The sequence below is a fragment of the Pleurodeles waltl genome, chromosome 8, assembly GCF_031143425.1.
Source record: "Pleurodeles waltl isolate 20211129_DDA chromosome 8, aPleWal1.hap1.20221129, whole genome shotgun sequence".
Lineage (NCBI taxonomy): Eukaryota > Metazoa > Chordata > Amphibia > Caudata > Salamandridae > Pleurodeles > Pleurodeles waltl.
The window spans coordinates 640,244,623-640,270,949 of record NC_090447.1 but is presented as its reverse complement, the minus strand read 5'-3'; positions in this window follow the sequence as shown (position 1 = coordinate 640,270,949).

Genomic DNA, 26,327 nt, shown 5'->3' with positions numbered 1-26,327 from the left:
GACGCTGGTCGAGTCCCCCCGCTGTGGCGGAGATGCCGGTTGGGGTCCGGGGGCCCGGTTGAAGACTCGCCCCGTCGGGCGGCGGAGTGGCACTACTCCTGGGCGAGGGCGTGGCCCCAGAGGGGGTCGAGGCCGGCGCGAGACCACGAAGAAGGCGGAACAATGAGACGCGGAGGTGGCGGTGCGACTCGGGGGCATGCTACAGGGCCGCCGGACTGGAGAATGAGCTCTGGGCCCTGACAAACACAGAAGAAGCGGAGAGAGAAGCGGACAGCGGTCCCTGGTGAGCCCCTGTGGACACTGATGAGACTGTGGTGGGACAGGTGGTCTGTTTGAGGTGGGTGCTGGAGTAGAGCGGCCCGCGCCGAGCCGGGACCCCGTGAGCTGGCCCGGAGACAGGTGCAGGAGGATCCAACGGGCAAGATCAAGCCAGCGAAGCAAAAGGATAAATCGGTGGAGCTGGTGAGTGGCGGATTGCGCCCTGGGGGGGAGCGATGGGTGGAATACCCAGCGGACGGAACTGCGGACTCCCCCGGGTGCCCTGGAGCGCCAAAGACCCCTAAGTGAGCAGGACGGAGGACAGCACACAAGAGGGGAATAGTCCCAGAGGAGTGACTAAGGGTGCACAGAAGTGACTTTGGCGCAACAAGGAGTGCAGGAGGGTGGCAACATTGGAGACAGGAGGAAGGGTGACAGACGCGAGCCTACGACGCACTACTGGGCCCGGAACTGAAGAGATTAGTCGCTAAACTGAAAGTGTCAGCGCGGACCCCCCAGCACTGCAGCCCGAAAACAACGGGTCCCGACGGGGTGCAGGCACCCAGCTGAGTACTAACCGGGAACAAAGGTGCGGCCTATGGAGAGTGGGGTGTGAAGACCCGGAGAAGAGTTATAGATACCGCAGGGGCTACTATCCGGGCCCCTGGGGTGCGGCCCTTCACCGGTCCGATGTCCCCCAAGAGTCGCCACAAGAACAGAATTATGGACACTGCGGCTCCGGCCGAGGGCGGTGAGCCGAGCCCACATGACCACATGCAGGTCAAAGTCCAGGACACTCTAGATAAAATACTTGGGGCAATTGAGGACACAAAAACAACGTTGCAGCGGGAGATCAACCAAGTCGTGGTAGAGGTGAGCCTACTGAGAGCGGATCACCACAAACTGGTAGACAGAGTCAAAGAGACAGAAACCGCACTAGCGGACATTGCGCCAAAACAGAAAGACCTTGCGGCCGAAGTGACTTCCCTTGTTGATAGAGTGACGCGCCTCGAAAAGAGAGCTGAAGATGCGGAGGGGAGGAACAGAAGGAACAATGTGCGCGTGGTGGGCCTCCCGGAGGGGGCCGAGGGGACGAACATTGTTGAATTTCTGGAGAAGTGGTTCAGCACGACAGTGGCGCCTGGGCGATTGACTCCTTTCTACACACTGGAGCGGGCACACCGGGTACCGGCGAGACCCCTTGCTCCGGGCAGGCCCCTCGGGCCGTGATAGCTAAACTGTTACACTACAGAGACAGGGACACTCTCTTGCAGAGGGCCAGAGAATCGGGCCCATTTAAAGTTGCAAACGGGGAGGTGACACTATTCCCGGACTTTACCCTGGAGGTACAAAACAAACGAGCCTCGTTTCTGACAGTCAAGAGAGCCCTTAAAGAAGAAGGAATCCAGTACTCGCTACTCTACCCAGCCAGGTTAAGAGTGATGCTGGAAGGGAAGACTGCGTTCCTCCAATCTCCTGAGGAGGCGTGGGAATGGCTGGAGTCACATAGCTCCCAGGTGGGGGGGGTCCGCAGGAGAGGGCCCGACTGGGGGAAGGGTTCGCCGAGCTCTGAAGGGACGGAAGTCCAGAGACCGTCGACGACTGGGCCCAAGCAAACTCAGAAGGAGAAAGGCAGGAAGGAAGCACTGGAAGCAGCGGCACGCATGGGTGTTGAGGCGTCCCCCCAGGAAGGTTCTGGGGAGGAATCGGACGACACACTGGTGTCCTCGGCGGGAGACCTGGAACTTTCGGCCCGGGCCCCGAAGGTGACCCCACAAATGGCTGACGAACTTGGCTAGTCTGGACCTGCAGAAGGCACCGGAGATAAGGCAGGTAATGGGAACTAGCGGCCCCTCCGGACTTGGCCACCCCCCGGACCAGAACCTCGCCTATCTAACAGAATGGCGAGCACTGCTGATAAGTGGTTGAACATGTTGCACTGTTGCACAGTTTGCTGGGCAACCTACAGGTTAAGAGGCGCCCTGGGGATCGGGAGTTGGGATACACAGTTACAGGTTGAAATGGCAAAGTGGGTGGCGGAACTAGATCACGGCAAGGACATGAACATGCGGAAAAACATCTCCGAGGCCTGGGAGAGCCGGTGACATTGTCACCAGACTATTATTAGGAAATGGCAGATTACAATCTCTTGACCTGGAACATTAGGGGGATGGGCACACCAGCTAAAAGGCACAAAATACTCTCCTATTTAAAGAGAAGGGGTGTACAGGTGGCATTACTGCAGGAGACTCACTTGGCACCTGGGGAGGGAGAGAAGCTAAGACGCAGGTGGAGGGGGCAGGTGTTTGCATCGGAATACTCAGCCTACGCAAGAGGTGTATTAGTGTGGATCAGAGCGGGGGTCCCTTTCACAATGATCTCGTCCAACATAGACCGGGAGGGAAGATTTTTGATATTAGAGGGGAGGCTACACGGTAGACCGATAGTCTTGAGTTGCATCTACGCCCCAAATCAAGACCAGGCACCCTTCATGACGGGCCTGTCGATACACCTCACACGTCAATGCACTGGAGAACTATTAGTGGGAGGGGATTTCAATGCAGTGCTAGACACAAATATGGACAGGTCTACCCCGCCCCTACAGGGGGCAGCAACAATTAAAATAGCCAAAAGGTTAGGTGAATGGTTGGACACGTGGAGGTTGACGGATGTCTGGCGAGTGCATCATCCAGCTGCTAGAGATTACTCTTATTACTCGGGTCTCCACCGGGTGCATACTAGAATTGACAGAGTAGTCTGCACTGCAGGCCTGATAAATAATATGACACGCTCAGAATATTTAGCCCGCACCCTGTCTGACCATAATCCCTTGCTAATAACGATGAGGGTTTCGGAGGATAGACCCCCCATACCGTCATGGAGACTGTCCCCCTCAGCACTTGAAGACCAGGCGTATAGGGAGGCCCTACACTGTCATCTAGCAGAATATATTGAGACGAACACTGGGTCCACCCCTTCTAGGGCCTCGGAGTGGGAGGCACTCAAGGTGGTGACGAGGGGCTTCTGCTTGGGGCAATCGGTGGGGGTGAAGCGCACACTTGAAAAGGAACTGAATGCCCTGGAGAAGGATATGCATGTGGGGGAGTTGGGACAGGGGAAGGCAGCTCAGGAGAATGAAGAATATAACCGAGCCCGCAGGGAACACTCCCGGATTGATGAACAGCTCAGGTGCCACAATATGCAAAAATACTTAGCGTCCCTACAGGCGGAGGAGGGCAGATCGGGGAGACTGCTGGCATGGCTGGTCCGCCCAGGGGGGCAGGGTGAGCCTATCACATGTGTGTTAGATGGGGAGGGAACTCGCAGGCTCAGACCGGGCCCCATAAATGACGCATTCAGGGAATATTATACGCATTTGTACGTGAAACCCAGTGAATTGCGGACGGAGACCTTCAATAGATACTTACAGCAAATTCCACTGCCAGCACTGACTGCAGAGGAGAGAGATGGCCTGGGGCGACCTGTGTCGGTGGAGGAAGTAAACGAGGCCATTGCGCAGTTAGCACCTGGGAAGACCCCTGGAACAGACGGCCTTCCCATGGATTTTTACAAAAAATATAAGTCCCTACTGGCTCCCCAACTGACAGAGATGTATGCGGAGGCACTGCAGCATGGAGAGCTACCGGGCACGTTGCGGGAGGCTTTGGTGGTGCCGCTCCCCAAGACAAAAATCAGAGAGGCTTCAGTGAAGGACTTTAGGCCTTTATCAATGCTAAACAGCGATTTCAAGATTCTTAGTAAGATTATGGCTGATCGGCTGCTCCCCCTTATGACCAAGTTAGTGCACGCTGATCAGAACGGCTTTGTCCCCGGCCGCAGTACTTCCCTGAACCTGAGACGGGCTTTTACGGTTTTGCACATGCCCGAGGGCATGAAGCCGCCAACGGAGGTCTTGCTCGCAGTGGACTTCGAGAAGGCCTTCGACTCTATTAGGTGGGACTATCTACGGACTGTGATGCTTAAAATGGGGTGGGGGAGGAGTGGGTGAGGTGGGTGGACTTGTTGTACTCATCCCCACTAGCAAGAGTTAAGACCAGTAGGACGATTTCCAGTGCATACCCAGTATACCGGGGAACCAGGCAGGGCTGCCCCTTGTCCCCACTACTGTTTGCCCTAGCAATTGAGCCCCTGGCATCGCAGCTGCGGTATGAAGGCACGGGCAAGGGTATCACTTGGGGTCCGACTGAGCATATTGTTTCTCTGTATGCTGATGACATACTTCTCTACCTGAGGGACGGGACAAGAGGACTCACGTGGGCACTGGGGATCCTGGAAGATTTCGGGGGCTTATCCGGACTCCGCCTTAACCGGAGGAAAACATTTGTGTTCCCCGTGCTGTCAGGCTGCGCGCGTCTTGATGCGTGCCCAGCGGATGTAAACTGGGCCCCGCGGACTTTTAAATACCTGGGCATACAAATATTTCACGAATTGAACGACCTCAGGGACGGCAATCTTGGCAGGACACTCAGATCCCTGCGCTCCTCGGTGGGGTTCTGGAGATCATTGAAACTAACAATAATGGCCAGAGTGGCGCTCTCAAAAATGATCATGCTTCCACGCCTCCTCTACTACTTTGCTAACTTACCACTACAGGTCCCCTCTGCGTGGTTCCGAGAGTTGAACGCTCTGCTTAGAGAGCTGATATGGGATGAGGGTCGCAGGAGAACGGCGCTCTCGACCATCTGTAGACCGACACATCAGGGGGGTCTGGGTGCCCCTGACTTCGAGGCTTATTACTTGGCATCCCAGTTACAATGGGTGGCCGGCTGGTTGGCGGGCAGGGGACAGCTGGATCTATCTACCGCACACGGAGTAATAGACACAGCTCGGATAGCAGCAAGTATGGCGGGCAGAAAGATTGCCCCCATAAGAGACAACATGGGGGTCATTCTGACCCTGGCGGTCCATGCCCGCCATGGCGGAGGGCGGCGGAAGCACCGCCAACAGGCTGGCGGTGCTTCCTGGGCGATTCTGACCGCGGCGGTAAAGCCGCGGTCAGAAAAGGGGAGCCGGCGGTTTCCCGCCGGTTTCCCGCCGGTTTCCCGCTGCTCCAGGGTATCCGCCATGGCGGCGCTGCTTGCAGCACCGCCATGGGGATTCCGACCGCCTTCCCGCCAGCCTGTTTCTGGCAGTGTCCACCGCCAGAACCAGGATGGCGGGAACGGGTGCCGTGGGGCCCCTGGGGGCCCCTGCACTGCCCATGCCACTGGCATGGGCAGTGCAGGGGCCCCCTAACAGGGCCCCACAAAAATGTTCACTGTCTGCTTTGCAGACAGTGAAAATCGCGACGGGTGCCACTGCACCCGTCGCACCCCTGCAACTCCGCCGGCTCCATTCCGAGCCGGCTTCATTGTTGAAGGGGCTTTCCCGCTGGGCAGGCCGGCGGTCTTCTGGCGGTCGCCCGCCGGCCCAGCGGGAAAGCCAGAATGGCCGCCGCGGTCTTTTGACCACGGAGCGGTCTTTCGGAGGGAACCGCTTGGCGGGCGGTGACCGCCGACCGCCGCGGTCAGAATGACCGCCATAATGTGCAATGTGGCAATGAAATGCTGGAAAAGGTGCACGACAAGGACTGGGGTGGGGCCACCATACTCTCCTGCTCTGCCGCTGGCAGTCGTCGCCCTGGACCCGGGAGTGGGGAAGCGGGGGGGGCTGGGATTGGGACCATGGACAAGAGCAGGGATGGAGACAGTGGGGGGACTATTCAGGGAAGGAGTGTTGAGGAACTTCGCTGACGTAATAAAGGGGGGAGTGCCACGAGGAAAGTTTTTACTCTTCAGGAGGCTGGTGCACACCCTGAAAGATCATTGGGACACGATAAACGCGGAACCCGTTGTCCACGGGGTGTTGCACCTCCTGTTGACAGCAGGAGAGGAACCTCACTTGATTGCTAAAATCTACCGGGCCCAAATAGAGGCAGCATTGGACCCCCTGCATTCCCTAAGAGAAAAATGGGTAAGGACAGTTGGCCGGGACCTGTCTGACTCAGAATGGAACAGAGCGCTAGCTTATCCCAAGATGATCTCACGCAACACGAGGCTGAGATACATCCAATACAACTATCTACACAGAGCATACCTCACTCCTCAACGGCTGCACCGCATATATAGGGGGGCGCCCAAGACATGCCCCAGATGTGGGGACGGTGAGGCCAACTTTGATCATATGATGTGGGGATGCACGATGCTCCAGAGGGGTTGGGGCGAGATGATGGCAGTCCTCACAGAGCTGTTCGGGACTGAGCTCCGGCCAACCCCCGCCTTGTGTCTATTGGGCCTTAGAGCGGCGTCAAATGGAGTAGGGTTAGGGGTTGTTTCCTTGACTTGTCCCTGGCCCTCTATAAAAGACTGATTGCGAGGGGCTGGAAGTCCCCCGGCCACCCCTCTCTGACCAAATGGAGAAGTGATGTCACAAGATGGTCCAGGGCTGAGCTGCAGGTCCTTAAAGCCGAGGAGGCTAGGGGAGTTCGCAAGACCCCCATCGCTTCAGAGTGGGAAAACCTAGTGGCAAACTGGGATGACCTAATAAAGAGACCGATAGCACCTGAAGGGGTGGGATGAAATAGCTGAAATGGCCAATAGATATGATAGCTGGGGAAGGCCCCTGAAGCCAGGACGGGAGAAATTCCAGACGCCCCGCCGGACCAAACGTAGGGACGGAGAACAGGGGGGGATAGGACACAATAACTAAAAGATAGTGGAGGGGGGGGGCAGAATACCGGCCACCTCTACATAATAAGAAGCTCCCGTCAATTCTCCCTTTAGAAATTAAGCAGACCCACCCACATAAGCCAATAAGTTTATTTACAGTTTGAAGTTGAGTTAAGTCTTGTTATTAGGTCACAAAAGTCTTGAGTCAAAAGTCTCTGAGTTAAGTCTTGTTATTAGGTCACAAAACACAAAAGGTAACAAACAGCACTAAAAGAACTGACACCCGAAGAACTGATTGATTAAAGAGCTGGAAACAATGATGTATAAATATTAAACTGTAATTGAAATGAACAGGTGATTGTGAAACACATGACAAGCAATGTATTGCAGAGACGGGGTTCAGTTAAAAAGAAATGTACATTAAGGACAAAATGTTACTGTAAATAGACCTACATATGTAAAACAGCAAACAGTTAATAAAAACATATCTGAAAAAAAAAAGAGTCGAGGCACCAGATGCCTCCTACCTCAATTACATCTTTACTAATTGAACATTTATTTTGAAAAATTTAATCACATCATGTTTTATTAAAGGTTTTAAACACATAATAATCCAACAGTTAAAGGAAATAAAACAATTGAAATAAAAAAAAAAAAAAAAAAAAAACTTTGACTGCCACCAACCCATCGGTATCCGGCCAGTCAGACATCCAGGATCATAATCTGGCAGTCGGACCAGTATGAGTGCTGCAGTCCGACCACCAATACATGTTTGGCAGTCTGTGGATCACCAAACTCATAATGAGGCCCTCAGTCTATTCTAACTTAACAAACACATGGATAGAAAAACATGATACTGGCAGAACGTTTTTATAAACATAACATGTACACTAAGGCCAAGAAGCAGGTCAGGTCAACATTAGATTTAAAACAGTTTCTAAATGTATACAGCTAACATGAATGATTGTATCAAATGCAATTTAAGAAAGTCATACATTTACTTTCATGGTGAGTATGGTGGCTCTCATTAAAATGGATACACACTTGTTGGACTAGGCCCTCTCTGTAGGTCACCAACAAATTTTTTGCCTTTTCTCTCTTGTTTTCTGAACCATTTTTTTTTGGGCCTTAGGACTCTGTGCACTTTACCACTGCTAACCAGTGAGAAAGTGGTTGTGTCCTCTCCCTTAAACATAGTAGGATTGGCTTACACCTGTTTAGTATATTTAATTTACTTCTAGGTCACTTGTAGTGCATGCAATTAAGTGCTACTAGTGGGCCTGCAGCACTCATTGTGCCACCCAGTTAGGTATCCCTTAAAACATGCCCTAGTTCTGCCATTATAACCCAAATGCAGTTTTAAACTTCCATTTCGACTTAGCAATATAGCCTCCTTGCCAAGCCTTAAACTCCCCTTTATTGTATATGTCACCCCAAAGGTAGGCCCTGTATAGTCCATAAGGCAGGGTTCATTGTAATTAAAGGTTTGGACATTCACTGTTAAGTACATGTCCTGATAGTTAAAAACTCCTAATTTCATTTTCCACTGTGAGGCCCCAGTGCATGTGCCCTGAAACACATCAAATTGGCTATACTCCTGATTGGCATATTTAACAACCACTCTTTGAACTCTCCCCCACTTCAAAGGAATTTTTGGTATATGAACTGGGTCTCTGACCCCACCAAATCAGACACTTCTGGACCTACATCTGCACCCTGTCAGAGGAGCTGCCTGGTTGCCCAAAGGACTCATCTGGACTGCTTTGTTGGAAAGGACTGCTGCCCTGCTGTTGCCCTCCTGCCCTGCTGGCCTCTGACTGTGCTGGAAGGACTCTGCCTTCCCCAAAAGTGTTCTTCAGGGGCTTAGACTGAGCTTGCCTCCTGTTTCTGAAGTCTCAGGGCAAACAACGACTTAGGGGGTCATTACAACCCTGGCGGACGGTGTTAAAGCGGCGGTAAGACCGCCAACAGGCTGGCGGACAAAAAAAGAGAATCATGACCCTGGCGGGAGCCGCCAACAAAGACATCCACTTTAACACACCGCCTGCCACGGCGGTATAGACAAGCAGCGCGGCGGTCACCGCCAACAGACAGGCAGAAGACAATGTACCGCCCATAGTATCACAGCCCGCCAATCCGCCACCTTTTCCGGGGCAGATTTACCGTGGATAAAAACACGGCGGAAACAGCTTTGGCAATGGAAAAACGCTCACCTGAACACATCCCACGAGGAACGAGGACTCCATGGACCCGGGACTCCAAATACTCCCTGCCCTTGTGTTTCTGCTCCTCTACGACCATCATCTACGTAGGCGCCGAAGACAACGGTGAGTACTGCACCTACAACATGGGGGAGGGGGGAGGCAAAAGTTAGGGGGACACCCACCAAACACCCCCACCCCCACCCCCAACCTCGCATTATACAACATACACACCAATGCATCCACAAAAATCACAGTAACAACCTACAATCCCCCCGGAAGAATGAAAAGACAAAGCGAAATTCGGTCAAACATTGTAATGTGGCAATATACATGTCATACAAAAATATACAGATATATATGAAAATCAGTCATAATTATATACAGTACGAGAAGTAGTGCAGATATGTACACAACAATGTCCGTGCACCAACAGTCCAAAAATGCATGGACGAGGCCCACAAAGGATACCTGACCACGATTGGAGAGAACACTGCCGGGGCATCAGATAGAAATACTACAGGCACCTCAGGGGGAAGGGAAGGGGGGGCACCTCAGCCAGATGACTGCAAAGCCAGATCCACGACGGGGCTCCATGCCCATTGATGTATCCTGGGGAGTGCAAAGCCACAGTCTCACAAGTCTCTACAGTGGGTGGTTTGCCCACTGTTCCATCCTGGGGAGTGCAAAGCCACAGTCTCACAAGTCTCTACAGTGGGTGGTTTGCCCACTGTTCCATCCTGGGGAGTGCAAAGCCACAGTCTCACAAGTCTCTACAGTGGGTGGTTTGCCCACTGTTCCATCCTGGGGAGTGCAAAGCCATAGTCTCTCAAGTCTCTACAGTGGGTGGCTTGCCCACTGTGCCATCCTGGGGAGTGCAAAGCCACAGTCTCTCAAGTCTCTACAGTGGGTGGGGTGCCCACTGTGCCATCCTGGGGAGTGCAAAGCCACAGTCTCTCAAGTCTCTACAGTGGGTGGGGTGCCCACTGTGCCATCCTGGGGAGTGCAAAGCCACAGTCTCTCAAGTAGATGCAGGTCTCCCCTGGTTCTGGAGGGGGACTGGTGCCCAGACTGGATGAGTCTCCCCGTGAAACTTCCTGTCCTGTCACTGTCCCAGCTGCACATGGGATAAGGATGCCTGATGTGGCGGTCTATTCATTCCTACCCGGTGCTTGCCCTGTTCAGCGGTGCTTTGCCATGGCGGTCTTTGCCTTGTTCAGCGGTGCTTTGCCATGGCGGTCTTTGCCCTGTTCAGCGGTGCTTTGCCAAGGCAGTTCAGGACTGTTCAGCGATGCTTTGCCATGGCGGTCTTTGCCCTGTTCAGCGGTGCTTTGCCATGGCGGTTCTGGTACGGACATTGGTGTGTGGCATGACGTTCCCTACACTGGGCATTGGTGTGTGGCATGACGTTCCATCATAGCCCACCTGGGCTGTGGCAGCCGGTGCCCTCCTGGGCTGTGACTCCGGCGGTGGTCTCCTGACCAGTGACGATACTTGTGCCCTCCTGGGCTGTGACTCTGGCGGTGGTCTCCTGACCAGTGACGATACTTGGGCCCTCCTGGGCAGTGACTCTGGCGGTGGTCTCCTGACCAGTGACGATACTTGGGCCCTCCTGGGCTGTGACTATGGCGGTGGTCTCCTGACCAGTGACGATACTTGGGCCCTCCTGGGCAATTACTCTGGCGGTGGTCTCTTGACCAGTGATGATACTTGGGCCCTCCTGGGCAATGACTCTGGCGGTGGTCTCTTGACCAGTGACGACGGTGCTGGCGGTTGTGTCTCGACCGCCGGAAATGATGGCGCACTTCTCCGCCGTGATACTCACAACAGGCTGGGCAGACTTCCTCTGGCCCTTCCCCACCTTTGGTGGAGTCAAAGCTGACTCTCCAATCCCCTTGGAACCCATGTGAGTTGTTTTCCCACCAGGAGGCTCACACGGTCCCGTTTTCCACTCTCCAATTTTAGAGCCTTTACAGGGGGTGGGCTGCCAGTGCCTTGGCTCCAGGTCATACTGCCTGCCCTGGTGGCCGGTGCACTCCACAAACCTTGAACAGGCACCACTGGTATTGGAGGCTTTTTGGCTGAGGCGCTACGACGGGACTGATGAATTGGAGGGGGGCGGTGGGGGCAAAAAGGTCAACTTTACAGAGGGACCGTTTCTGACGAACACTGGGATGGGTAGTTGGAGGGGGCCTGGGAGTGGAGGAAGAGTAGGTGGTTGTCGGAGGTGTCACTTTAGGTGTTTTGGGTGCAGGTGCAGGTACTGGAGGCTGTCGTGAGGTGGATGGATGTTGGGTGAGTGATTGCCGGCGTTTGGGTACTTTGGGAGGGGGCGTGTAGGAAAGTACCATCTTGCCTGGCATGTTAACCCCATATTTCACTGTATATATGTTGTTTTAGTTGTATGTGTCACTGGGACCCTGTCAGCCAGGGCCCCAGTGCTCATAAGTGTACCCTGTATGTGTTAACTGTGTTATGACTAACTGTCTCACTGAGGCTCTGCTAATCAGAACCTCAGTGGTTATGCTCTCTCATTTCTTTCCAAATTGTCACTAACAGGCTAGTGACCAATTTTACCAATTTACATTGGCATACTGGAACACCCTTATAATTCCCTAGTATATGGTACTGAAGTACCCAGGGTATTGGGGTTCCAGGAGATCCCTATGGGCTGCAGCATTTCTTTTGCCACCCATAGGGCGCTCTGACAATTCTTACACAGGCCTGCCACTGCAGCCTGAGTGAAATAACGTCCACGTTATTTCACAGCCATTTACCACTGCACTTAAGTAACTTATAAGTCACCTATATGTCTAACCTTTACCTGGTAAAGGTTGGGTGCTAAGTTACTTAGTGTGTGGGCACCCTGGCACTAGCCAAGGTGCCCCCACATTGTTCAGGGCAAATTCCCCGGACTTTGTGAGTGCAGGGACACCATTACACGCGTGCACTACACATAGGTCACTACCTATGTGTAGCTTCACAATGGTAACTTTGAACATGGCCATGTAACATGTCTAAGATCATGGAATTGCCCCCCCCCCAAAGCCATCCTGGTATTGGGGAGACAATCCCATGATTCCCCGGGTCTCTAGCACAGACCCAGGTACTGCCAAACTGCCTTTTCTGGGGTTTCACTGCAGCTGCTGCTGCTGCCAACCCCTCAGACAGGTTTCTGCCCTCCTGGGGTCCAGCCAGGCTTGTCCCAGGAAGGCAGAACAAAGGACTTCCTCAGAGAGAGGGTGTTACACCCTCTCCCTTTGGAAAAAGGTGTTAAGGCAGGGGAGGAGTAGCCTCCCCCAGCCTCTGGAAATGCTTTCATGGGCACAGATGGTGCCCATTTCTGCATAAGCCAGTCTACACCGGTTCAGGGATCCCCCAGCCCTGCTCTGGCGCAAAACTGGACAAAGGAAAGGGGAGTGACCACTCCCCTGACCTGCGCCTCCCCTGGGAGGTGCCCAGAGCTCCTCCAGTGTGCTCCAGACCTCTGCCATCTTGGAAACAGAGGTGCTGCTGGCACACTGGACTGCTCTGAGTGGCCAGGGCCAGCAGGTGACGTCAGAGACTCCTTCTGATAGGCTCATCCAGGTGTTGCTAGCCTATCCTCTCTCCTAAGTAGCTAAACCTCCTTTTCTGGCTATTTAGGGTCTCTGCTTTGGGGAATTCTTTAGATAACGAATGCAAGACCTCATCAGAGTTCCTCTGCATCTCTCTCTTCACCTTCTGCCAAGGAATCGACTGCTGACCGCACTGGAAGCCTGCAAAACTGCAACAAAGTAGCAAAGACGACTACTGCGACCTTGTAACGCTGATCCTGCCGCCTTCTCAACTGTTTTCCTGGTGGTGCATGCTGTGGGGGTAGTCTGCCTCCTCTCTGCACTAGAAGCTCCGAAGAAATCTCCCGTGGGTCGACGGAATCTTCCCCCTGCAACCGCAGGCACCAAAGAACTGCATCACCGGTCCTCTGGGTCTCCTCTCAGCACAACGAGCGAGGTCCCTTGAACTCAGCAACTCTGTCCAAGTGACTCCCACAGTCCAGTGACTCTTCAGTCCAAGTTTGGTGGAGGTAAGTCCTTGCCTCCCCACGCTAGACTGCATTGCTGGGAACTGCATGTTTTGCAGCTGCTCCGGCTCCTGTGCACTCTTCCAGGATTTCCTTTGTGCACAGCCAAGCCTGGGACCCCGGCACTCTAACCTGCAGTGCACGACCTCCTGAGTTGTCCTCCGGCATCGTGGGACCTTCCTTTGTGACTTCGGGTGAGCTCCAGTTCACTCCAATTTGTAGTGCCTGTTCTGGCACTTCTGCAGGTGCTTCTTGCTTCTGAGTGGGCTCTTTGTCTTGCTGGACGCCCCCTCTGTCTCCTCACGCAATTGGCAACATCCTGGTCCCTCCTGGGCCACAGCAGCATCCAAAAACCCTAACCATGACCCTTGCAGCTAGCAAGGCTTGTTTGCGGTCTTTTTGCACAGAAACACTTCTGCACGACTCTTCACGACGTGGGACATCCATCCTCCAAAGGGGAAGTTTCTATCCCTTGTCGTTCTTGCAGAATCCACAGCTTCTACCATCCAGTGGCAGCTTCTTTGCACCCACAGCTGGCATTTCCTGGGCATCTGCCCACTCCCGACTTGATTGTGACTCTTGGACTTGGTCCCCTTGTTCCACAGTTACCCTCATCAGGAAATACATCATTGTTGCATTGCTGGTGTTGTTATCTCTAGCAGAATTCCCCTATCATGACTTCTGTGCTCTCTGGGGAACTTAGGTGCGCTTTGCACCCACTTTTCAGGGTCTTGGGGTGGGCTATTTTTCTAACCCTCACTGTTTTCTTACAGTCCCAGCGACCCTCTACAAGGTCACATAGGTTTGGGGTCCATTCGTGGTTCGCATTCCACTTCTAGAGTATATGGTTTGTGCTGCCCCTATCCCTATGTGCCCCCATTGCATTCTATTGTGACTATACATTGTTTGCACTGTTTTCTATTGCTATTACTGCATATTTTGGTATTGTGTACATATATCTTGTGTATATTTGCTATCCTCATACTGAGGGTACTCACTGAGATACTTTGGCATATTGTCATAAAAATAAAGTACTTTTATTTTTAGTACATCTGTGTATTGTGTTTTCCTATGATATTGTGCATATGACACTAGTGGTACTGTAGGAGCTTCACTCGTCTCCTAGTTCAACCTAAGCTGCTCTGCTAAGCTACCTTTTCTATCAGCCTAAGCTGCTAGACACCCCTCTACACTAATAAGGGATACCTGGGCCTGGTGCAAGGTGTAAGTACCCCTTGGTACCCACTACAAGCCAGTCCAACCTCCTACATTGGTTGTGCAGCGGTGGGATAAGTACTTGCAACTACTTACCACTTTGTCATATTGTACTTTTCATAAGAGAAAAATATACAAAACAAGTTCAGTGTATGTACACCTAACCAAAAGGTTTTGCTTTTCCTCTCTTACTCCTTTGCTAAGTGCTGAAAAGTACCTCTAAAACTTTCAAAAATTTCTTAAAAAGTTGAAAAAGTTTTTTTTTCCTGTTCTTTAAAAAGTTCTGAAACTTTTTCTTTCTTTTTCTGTCCCTTAAACCTTTTCTATAATGTCTGGTACAGGCCAAACTGTTGATCTGACCAAACTTGCTTATGATCACCTTTGCTGGAAAGGAGCAAAGAGTCTCTGCATTGAAAGAGGTTTAGGGGTAGGGAAGAATCCCTCAAGAGAACTGTTAGTTAACATGCTCATTGAACAGGATAAGACCTTAGTTGGCACTTCTGTTGAGGGATTAGCTGATGGTTCCCACTCTGATTCTGGGGCACCCCTAGTAAAGGAGTTAGAAAGGAACCTTCCCAGCCTGCCCCCTAGCAAGCCACCTAGCATGGCTGGTACTAATGTGACTTCACATCACAGTAGGAGTGTTACTTCTATAGGCCAGAATGTTAGAGTGCCATCTGTTAGGGACAGGTCTCCCTCTGTTCATTCACACCATTCTTCTGTGTGAAAGCATGCCCAACCCACCCTCCCTGAAGACAGAATGTTAGAAAGGGAACTCAATAGATTGAGAGTGGAAGAGTCCAGGCTGAGGCTTAAACAGCAACAGCTGTCTCTAGATAGGGAATCTTTAGACTTAGAAAAAGAAAGACAGAGGTTGGGGTTAGGACCCCATGGTGGCAGCAGCAGTATTCCAAATAGTCATCCTGTAAAAGAGCATGATTCTAGGAATCTGCACAAGATAGTTCCCCCTTACAAGGAGGGGGATGACATTAACAAGTGGTTTGCTGCACTTGAGAGGGCCTGTGTTGTACAGAAGGTCCCTCAAAGGCAGTGGGCTGCTATCCTATGGCTATCTTTCAGTGGAAAGGGTAGGGATAGGCTCCTTACTGTTAAAGAACGTGATGCCAATAATTTTACAGTTCTTAAGAATGCACTCCTTGATGGTTATGGCTTAACCACTGAACAGTACAGGATGAAGTTCAGAGAAACCAAAAAGGAGTCTTCACAAGACTGGGTAGACTTTGTTGACCATTCAGTGAAGGCCTTGGAGGGGTGGTTACATGGCAGTAAAGTTTCTGACTATGACAGCCTGTATAACTTAATCCTGAGAGAGCATATACTTAATAATTGTGTGTCTGATTTGTTACACCAGTACCTGGTAGACTCTGATCTGACCTCTCCCCAAGAATTGGGAAAGAAGGCAGACAAATGGGTCAGAACAAGGGTGAACAGAAAAGTTCATACAGGGGGTGACAACGATGGCAAGAAGAAGGATGGTAAGTGTTCTGACAAGGGTGGGGACAAATCTAAAAATGAGTCTTCATCAGGCCCACAAAAACACTCTGGTGGGGGTGGTGGGCCCAAATCCTATTCAAATCAAAACAAAGAAAAAAACCATGGTGCTATTTATGTAAAATAAAAGGCCGTTGGACAACAGATCCCAGTTGTCCAAAGAAAAGCACCAAGCCTCCTACCACTACAACCCCTGCTGCTACACCTAGTGCCCCTTGTAATAGCAGTGGTGGTGGGAGCAAACCTACTAATAGCCAATCCAAGGGAGTAGCTGGGCTCACTTTTGGTAATTTAGTTGTGGTTGGTCTTGTTAGGGAGACCACAGAGGCTGTGTTAGTCTCTGAAGGTGCCATTGATTTGGCCACCTTGGTTGCTTGTCCCCTTAATATGGATAAGTACAAGCAACTGCCCCTAATAAATGGTGTTGAGGTTCAGGCCTACAGGGACACATGTGCCAGTGTTACCATGGTAATAGAGAAACTGATCCACCCTGAACAACACCTACTTGGTCACCAGTACCAAGTGACTGATGCTCATAACAACACACTTAGCCACCCCATGGCTGTTGTAAATCTTAACTGGGGGGGGGGGTTATTGGTCCAAAGAAAGTTGTGGTTGCCTCAGATTTACCTGTGGACTGTCTACTAGGGAACGATTTAGAGACATCAGCTTGGTCAGATGTGGAGTTGGAGGCTCATGCAGCAATGCTGGGCATTCCTGGGCATATTTTTGCTTTAACCAGGGCTCAGGCCAAAAAGCAAAAAGGACAGGGTGATTTGGATCCTGGAAGTATGGACCAAGTGCTCTCTAAAGCTAGGGTTAGTAAAGGTAAAACACTACCTACTATCCCTCCCTCTACAGTGGATTCAACTTCTGAGGAAGAATTTCCACCCTGTGCAGAACCTACACCAGAGGAGCTGGAAGCAGACACTGCTGAGCTTTTGGGTGAAGGGGGGCCTGCCAAGGAGGAGCTGAGTGTGGCACAGCATACCTGTCCCACACTAGAGGGTCTAAGACAGCAAGCTGTCAAACAAGCAAATGGGGATGTCAGTGACTCTCACAGAGTTTACTGGGAGGACAATCTTTTGTATACTGAAGCAAGGGATCCAAAACCTGGAGCAGCCGGGAGATTGGTGATTCCTCAGGAATACAGAAAGTTCCTTCTAACTCTAGCCCACGACATTCCCTTAGCTGGACATTTGGAGCAAATGAAAACTTGGGACAGGCTTGTCCCCTTGTTTCATTGGTCAAAGGACACAAAGGAATTTTGTAAGTCCTGTGAAACCTGTCAAGCCAGTGGCAAAACAGGTGGCACTCCAAAGGCACCCCTTATTCCACTGCCTGTGGTTGGGGTTCCCTTTGAAAGGGTAGGGGTTGACATAGTTGGCCCCCTTGACCCTCCTACTGCTTCAGGCAATAGGTTTATCTTGGTGGTGGTGGACCATGCCACCAGATATCCTGAAGCAATTCCTCTAAGGACCACTACAGCTCCTGCAGTGGCAAAGGCCCTCCTGGGAATCTTTTCCAGGGTGGGCTTCCCAAAAGAGGTGGTATCAGAGAGGGGAAGCAATTTCATGTCTGCTTACTTAAAGGCCATGTGGAAGGAATGTGGTGTGACATACAAGTTCACCACACCCTATCATCCACAAACAAATGGACTGGTTGAGAGGTTTAATAAAACTCTCAAAGGAATGATAATGGGACTCCCTGAAAAACTCCGCAGGAGATGGGATATCCTGTTACCTTGCCTCCTTTTTGCTTACAGGGAGGCACCCCCAAAAGGAGTGGGCTTCAGCCCCTTTGAGCTCCTATTTGGACACCCTGTGAGAGGTCCTCTAACACTTGTGAAGGAGGGTTCGGAACAACCTTTAAAAGCTCCTAAGCAAGACATAGTGGACTATGTACTTGGCCTAAGATCTAGGATGGCTGAGTACATGAGAAAGGCCTGTAAAAACCTTCAGGCCAGCCAAGAGCTCCAAAAGCAATGGCATGACCAGAAGGCTGTTTTGGTTCAGTACCAACCAGGGCAGAAAGTGTGGGTCTTGGAGCCTGTGGCCCCAAGAGCACTCCAAGACAAATGGAGTGGACCCCACATTTTTGTTGAGAAAAAGGGTGAAGTCACCTACATGGTTGACTTGGGCACTGCCAGGAGTCCCCTTAGGGTGCTCCATGTCAATCGCCTAAAACCCTACTATGACAGGGCTGATCTCACCCTGCTCATGGCAACAGATGAAGGACAGGAAGAAGAGAGTGACCCTCTCCCTGATCTCTTCTCTTCCACAGAGCAAGATGCTCTAGTGGAAGGGGTAGTTTTGGCAGATTGTCTTACTGCTGAGCAGAAAGACCACTGCATAAATCTCCTGGGTCGGTTTTCTGAACTATTTTCTACTGTGCCAGGCACCACTTCTTGGTGTGAGCACACTATAGATACTGGAGACAGCTTGCCTGTCAAAAGTATGATCTATAGGCAGCCTGACCATGTCAGAGACTGCATAAAACAAGAGGTTCAAAAAATGCTTGAACTGGGAGTGGTTGAGCACTCTGAAAGTCCATGGGCCTCTCCTGTGGTATTTGTACCAAAACCTCATTCCAAAGATGGAAAGAAGGAAATGCGGTTTTGTGTAGATTATAGAGGTCTCAACCAGGTAACCAAAACTGATGCTCACCCTATACCCAGGGCAGATGAGCTAATAGATACACTGGCATCTGCCAAGTATCTAAGCACCTTTGATTTGACTGCAGGGTATTGGCAGATCAAGTTATCAGAGGATGCAAAAGCAAAAACTGCATTTTCAACCATTGGAGGGCACTACCAATTCACAGTAATGCCTTTTGGGTTGAAAAATGCACCTGCCACTTTTCAAAGGTTGGTGAATACAGTCCTGCAAGGGTTGGAGGCTTTTAGTGCAGCATATCTAGATGATATAGCTGTCTTTAGCTCCACCTGGGATGATCACCTGGTCCACCTGTGGAAAGTTTTGGAGGCCCTGCAAAAGGCAGGCCTCACTATCAAGGCTTCAAAGTGCCAGATAGGGCAGGGCAAAGTGGTTTATCTGGGACACCTGGTAGGTGGAGAACAGATTGCACCACTTCAGGGGAAAATCCAAACTATTATAGATTGGGTTCCCCCTACAACTCAGACCCAGGTGAGAGCCTTCTTAGGCCTCACTGGGTATTACAGGAGGTTCATAAAGAACTATGGCTCCATTGCAGCCCCTCTTAATGACCTCACATCTAAGAAAATGCCTAAAAAGGTATTGTGGACAGCTAGCTGTCAGAAAGCTTTTGAGGAGCTGAAGCAGGCCATGTGCTCTGCACCTGTCCTGAGAAGCCCCTGTTACTCCAAAAAATTAATTGTCCAAACTGATGCATCTGAATTAGAGGTAGGGGCAGTCTTATCACAACTTAATTCTGAGGGCCAGGATCAACCTGTTGCTTTTATCAGCAGGAGGTTGACCCCTAGAGAAAAGCATTGGTCTGCCATAGAGAGGGAGGCCTTTGCTGTGGTCTGGGCACTGAAGAAGTTGAGGCCATACCTGTTTGGCACTCACTTCATTGTTCAGACAGACCACAAACCTCTACTTTGGCTAAAACAAATGAAAGGTGAAAACCCTAAATTATTGAGGTGGTCCATATCTCTACAGGGAATGGACTATACAGTGGAACATAGACCTGGGAGTACCCACTCCAATGCAGATGGACTCTCCAGATATTTCCACTTAGACAATGAAGACTCATCAGGTCATGGCTAGTCTTATTGTCCTTCGTTTGGGGGGGGGGGGTTGTGTAGGAAAGTACCATCTTGCCTGGCATGTTATTCCCATATTTCACTGTATATTTGTTAGTTGTATGTGTCACTGGGACCCTGCCAGCCAGGGCCCCCGTGCTCATAAGTGTGCCCTGTATGTGTTACCTGTGTTATGACTAACTGTCTCACTGAGGCTCTGCTAATCAGAACCTCAGTGGTTATGCTCTCTCAATTCTTTCCAAATTGTCACTAACAGGCTAGTGACCAATTTTACCAATTTACATTGGCATACTGGAACACCCTTATAATTCCCTAGTATATGGTACTGAAGTACCCAGGGTATTGGGGTTCCAGGAGATCCCTATGGGCTGCTGCATTTCTTTTGCCACCCATAGGGAGCTCTGACAATTCTTACACAGGCCTGCCACTGCAGCCTGAGTGAAATAACATCCTCGTTATTTCACAGCTATTTACCACTGCACTTAAGTAACTTATAAGTCACCTATATGTCTAACCTTTACCTGGTAAAGGTTGGGTGCTAAGTTACTTAGTGTGTGGGCACCCTGGCACTAGCAAAGGAACCCCCACATTGTTCAGGGCAAATTCCCCGGACTTTGTGAGTGCGGGGACACCATTACACGCGCGCACTACACATAGGTCACTACCTATGTGTAGCTTCACAATGGTAACTCCGAACATGGCCATGTAACATGTCTAAGATCATGGAATTGCCCCCCCCCAATGCCATCCTGGTATTGGGGAGACAATCCCATGATTCCCCGGGTCTCTAGCACAGACCCTGGTACTGCCAAACTGCCTTTTCTGGGGTTTCACTGCAGCTGCTGCCAACCCCTCAGACAGGTTTTTGCCCTCCTGGGGTCCAGCCAGGCTTGGCCCAGGAAGGCAGAACAAAGGACTTCCTCAAAGAGAGGGTGTTACACCCTCTCCCTTTGGAAAAAGGTGTTAAGGGAGGGGAGCAGTAGCCTCCCCCAGCCTCTGGAAATGCTTTCATGGGCACAGATGGTGCCCATTTCTGCATAAGCCAGTCTACACCGGTTCAGGGATCCCCCAGCCCTGCTCTGGCGCGAAACTGGACAAAGGAAAGGGGAGTGACCACTCCCCTGACCTGCACCTCCCCTGGGAGGTGCCAGGAGCTCCTCCAGTGTGCTCCAGATCTCTGCCATCTTGGAAACAGAGGTGCTGCTGGCACACTGGACTGCTCTGAGTGGCCAGGGCCAGCAGGTGACGTCAGAGACTCCTTCTGATAGGCTCCTCCAGGTGTTGCTAGCCTATCCTCTCTCCTAAGTAGCCAAACCTCCTTTTCTGGCTATTTAGGGTCTCTGCTTTGGGGAATTCTTTAGATAACGAATGCAAGAGCTCATCAGAGTTCCTCTGCATCTCTCTCTTCACCTTCGGCCAAGGAATCGACTGCTGACCGCGCTGGAAGCCTGCAAAACTGCAACAAAGTAGCAAAGACGACTACTGCGACCTTGTAACGCTGATCCTGCCGCCTTCTCGACTGTTTTCCTGGTGGTGCATGCTGTGGGGGTAGTCTGCCTCCTCTCTGCACTAGAAGCTCAGAAGAAATCTCCCGTGGGTCGACGGAATCTTCCCCCTGCAACCGCAGGCACCAAAGAACTGCATCACTGGTACTCTGGGTCTCCTCTCAACACGATGAGCAAGGTCCCTTGAACTCAGCAACTCTGTCCAAGTGACTCCCACAGTCCAGTGACTCTTCAGTCCAAGTTTGGTGGAGGTAAGTCCTTGCCTCCCCACGCTAGACTGCATTGCTGGAAACAGCATGTTTTGCAGCTGCTCCAGCTCCTGTGCACTCTTCCAGGATTTCCTTTGTGCACAGCCAAGCCTGGGACCCCGGCACTCTAACCTGCAGTGCACGACCTCCTGAGTTGTCCTCCGGCGTCGTGGGACCTTCCTTTGTGACTTCGGGTGAGCTCTAGTTCACTCCACTTCGTAGTGCCTGTTCCGGCACTTCTGCGGGTGCTGCTTGCTTCTGAGTGGGCTCTTTGTCTTGCTGGACGCCCCCTCTGTCTCCTCACGCAATTGGCGACATCCTGGTCCCTCCTGGGCCACAGCAGCATCCAAAAACCCTAACTGCGACCCTTGCAGCTAGCAAGGCTTGTTTGTGGTCTTTTTGCACGACTCTTCAGGACGTGGGACATCCATCCTCCAAAGAGGACGTTTCTAGCCCTTGTCGTTCTTGCAGAATCCACAGCTTCTACCATCCAGTGGCAGCTTCTTTGCACCCACAGCTGGCATTTCCTGGGCATCTGCCCACTCCCGACTTGATCGTGACTCTTGGACTTGGTCCCCTTGTTCCACAGGTACCCTCGTCAGGAAATCCATTGTTGTTGCATTGCTGGTGTTGTTGTCTCTTGCAGAATTCCCCTATCACAACCTCTGTGCTCTCTGGGGAACTTAGGTGCACTTTGCACCCACTTTTCAGGGTCTTGGGGTGGGCTATTTTTCTAACCCTCACTGTTTTCTTACAGTCCCAGGGACCCTCTACAAGGTCACATAGGTTTGGGGTCCATTCGTGGTTCGCATTCCACTTCTAGAGTATATGGTTTGTGCTGCCCCTATCCCTATGTGCCCCCATTGCATTCTATTGTGACTATACATTGTTTTCACTGTTTTCTATTGCTATTACTGTATATTTTGGTATTGTGTACATATATCTTGTGTATATTTGCTATCCTCATATTGAGGGTACTCACTGAGATACTTTGGCATATTGTCATAAAAATAAAGTAGCTTTATTTTTAGTATATCTGTGTATTGTGTTTTCTTATGATATTGTGCATATGACACTAGTGGTACTGTAGGAGCTTCACTCGTCTCCTAGTTCAGCCTAAGCTGCTCTGCTAAGCTACCTTTTCTATCAGCCTAAGCTGCTAAACACCCCTCTACACTAATAAGGGATACCTGGGCCTGGTGCAAGGTGTAAGTACCCCTTGGTACCCACTACAAGCCAGTCCAGCCTCCGACAGGGTGTCACAGACACACTGGGAGAGGACACAGGGGACGTGTAAATGGGAGTGGAGGTGGTGAGTGCAGGTGAGCGGGTTGTGGTGCTGGGTCTCCTTGTGCGATTCATGGTGCCTGTAGATGTGGTGCATGCAGGTGTGTGTGTAGACGAGACTGGGAGGGAGGAGGGAGAAGAGGAGGAGGGGGACACAGTGGAGGCAGTGGATGTTGCTGTGTCTGTACGTGGGTGATGCTTGCGTGAGTGCCTGTGGGTTGGGTGGTGCCTCTGTTTGCTTGAGCTACCTGTGTGTGCTGACTTGTGTGCATGCTGGTCTGTAGGTTTGCTTGGGATGGTCTGGGGTACAGGAGATTGGGTCTGGGTAGAGGAGGTTGGAGGGGGGAGGCTAGACACAGGGACAATGGCTGCCATCAGTGCTGAGGCCATAGTTTGCAGGGTTCGCTGAAGGACAGCCTGGCCAGAATGAATGCCCTCCAGGAATGCATTACCGTGTTGCAACTCTCGTTCTACACCCTGGATGGCATTCACAATGTTAGACTGTCCAACAGTGAGTGACCTGAGGCAATCAATGGCCTCCTCACTGAGGGCAGCATGGGGGGACTGGGGCAGGGGCTGAGGTGCCTGGGGCGAAGGTGATGCCCACCCTCCTGGGTGAGCAGGCACGGGGCGAACGCTGAGATGCTGCTGGGAGGGCAGTGCTGGTAGGGGAGGTGGCGGCTGTACCTGTAGAAGTGGGGCGCACAGATGGTGCCGCCACCACAAGGGAGCCCCCATCGGCGGACAAGTCTGTGTCGCTGCTTGGTGATCCGGTGGCCGACATGAAGCTTCCCTCGCCCTCCGTCCCACTGGTGCATTCAGAGTCCGTGGTGTGGCCCTCCATGGCCATGTTGGATGCAGCTCCCTCGTGCTCTGGTGCCACTGTACCTCCGCCTGATGATGCTGATGTACAAAAGGACAGGGAGAGCAGAAAAAGGGGGGAGACAGAAGAAAGAGAGTTTTAGTGCATGGCATACCGCTACCGTTGGCGGACAAGACAGACACAGCAGCCCCCTGCATTACGCCGTGCTCCTGCCCTCTGCACATGCAATTCCTGGGATATGGCCTACATGGCAATGGTGGACATCTGCGCACATGGATGCCACAGGGGCAACTATACCTCGACTTGGCACTCTTCTGAGGTGGGGTAGAGTGCCACATGGCCTGCATTACGGAGGGGCCTTGCCTACCGAACTCGCCCTGGCCTAGGGACACCCACAGCCCACCTCCCCCACCAAGACACCTCCACTGTGCGCAATGTCCGCAGAATGAGAGTGTACTCACCCCCTTGTGTCTGCTGTGATGCCCTCAAGCGCCCATCCAACTCCGGGTAGGCCACTGCCAGGATCCGGAACATCAGGGGGGTCATGGTGCAACGGGCACCCCTCCCACGTTGGGAGGCCATCCCCAGCTGAGCCTCCGCCGTCTTCTTGCTGCAGCGGCGGATGTCCTCCCATCTCTTACGGCAGTGGGTGCCCCGTCTCTGGTGGGCCCCCAGGGTCCGGACCTCCTTGGCGATGGCACGCCAAATGTCCCTCTTCTGGTGGGCGCTGACCTTCATGACATGCACAAGGAAAGAGGAACAGTCATTAACAACTGCACCATCGTTGTGAGTGGCCCCCTCCCTACTCTGGCCATGTGGCCCATTCATTCCCATGCATTAATGCACTATGAACTCTGCCCGCTTCCCTCTTCCAACCAGCCCTCTCCACCCAGGCCTAGCCCATACCACGTGCTCCCTGTGTACTAACCTGTTGGTCTGGAGGACCGTAGAGTAGCGTGTACTGGGGGAGGACCCGTCTACCAGTTTCTCCAACTCCTGTGCAGTGAAGGCAGGGGCCCTTTCCCCAGACGCAGCAGCCATCGTCGCTTCCAGACCGAGGTCACAGCAGCACTTGCAGTGTAGGTCCTCTCCTGTCGAAGGTCAGGTATCTAGTGATTGAACAGATAGAAAATGGCGGTGACGTCTGCGGCGGTGACGTCCGCGTCCGTGCGCATCATCACCGCCGGGGCACCTGTTCATTGGCTCCTGGGACCCATAGGGTCCAAAGTTAACCAATGCAGCATTGCGCCGCGGTCTACGACCGCCTAGCGCGACGGTGTGCAACGCCAGCGCAGTTACTCCACAATCCCATTGTCTGAGTTTAGAGGTCAGGCAGTCGCCATTTCAGGGGCCCACATGGCTTAATTTACCTCTGCGTCACACATAGCTAGGCCTACACTCAACACACATACAGGAAGGGTTCGGTGAGTGGTGTAGTCTTGTGTGTAACTGTGGGTACATACCTGGAGGAATACTGACTGATTCTTCGCTGTTGTCCTTCGTAGGCACCGTCAGCTGGGACAGTTGAGAAGATGGCGGAATCCTCCGGTGTACTGATCGCTGGTGGACCTGTTGACAATGGAAGAGCGACATGTCATCGTCACCTACCAGTTTGACCGTGCCACAATCCAGGAACTATGTACCCAGTTGGAGCCAGACCTGATGTCACCAATCCGCCATCCGACTGGAATCCCCCCTGACGTGCAGGTGCTGTCAGTGCTCCATTTCCTTGCAAGTGGGTCTTTTCAGACAACAGTGGCCATGGCATCAGGGTTGTCCCAGCCTATGTTTTCCAACGTGTTGTCCAGAGTGCTGTCTGCCCTGCTGTAACATGTACGGCGATACATCATTTTCCCTGAGGTGGCAGATTTGCCTACAGTGAAAGGTGACTTCTATGCCCTTGGACATATCCCCAACGTCATAGGTGCCATTGATGGGATCCATGTAGCTCTGGTCCCCCCCCCACAGGAGTGAAAAGGTGTATAGGAACAGGAAGAGTTATCATTCAATGAATGTCCAGATGGTATGTTTGGCAGACCAGTACATCTTGCAGTTAAATGCTATGTTCCGTGGCTCAGTGCATGACGCCTACATCCTGCGAAATAGCAGTATCCCTGATATGATGGGTCAACTCCAGAGGCACCGTGTATGGCTATTGGGGGACTCTGGTTACCCCAACCTTTCCTGGCTATTGACCCCAGTGAGGAATCCCAGGACCAGGGCAGAGGAACGCTACAATGAGGCCCATGGGCAGACTAGGAGGGTGAACGAGCGGACCTTCGGCCTCCTGAAGGCCAGGTTCAGGTGCCTCCATATGACAGGTGGATCCCTATTCTACTCACCGAAGAAGGTGTGCGAGATCATCATCGCCTGCTCCATGCTCCATAATTTGGCTTTGCGACACCAGGTGCCTTTTCTGCAGGAGGATGATCCAGATGACGGTGTTGTTGCAGCTGTGGAGCCTGTGGACAGTGATGAGGAGGAAGCTGAGGAAGAAGACAACAACAACAGGAAGTCAGTCATACAGCAATATTTCCAGTGACACACAGGTGAGAACATTTTCATGTTTAACATTACATTAACTTTCACACGTCTACCTCTATCCGGTTTGTCGATTTCAAACACTATTTGGTAACTGAGTTGTACCTTTCCATTACGGTTTCACAGGTGTGGTTACCAACGTGTCATCTGCTTGCATCCTTCAAGGACTTGTGATGTGTGACATAGGTATGTTGGCCTTACAATGGGAAACGCATTATGACACTGTCATTGATAATACACAATTAGTAAATCACAGAC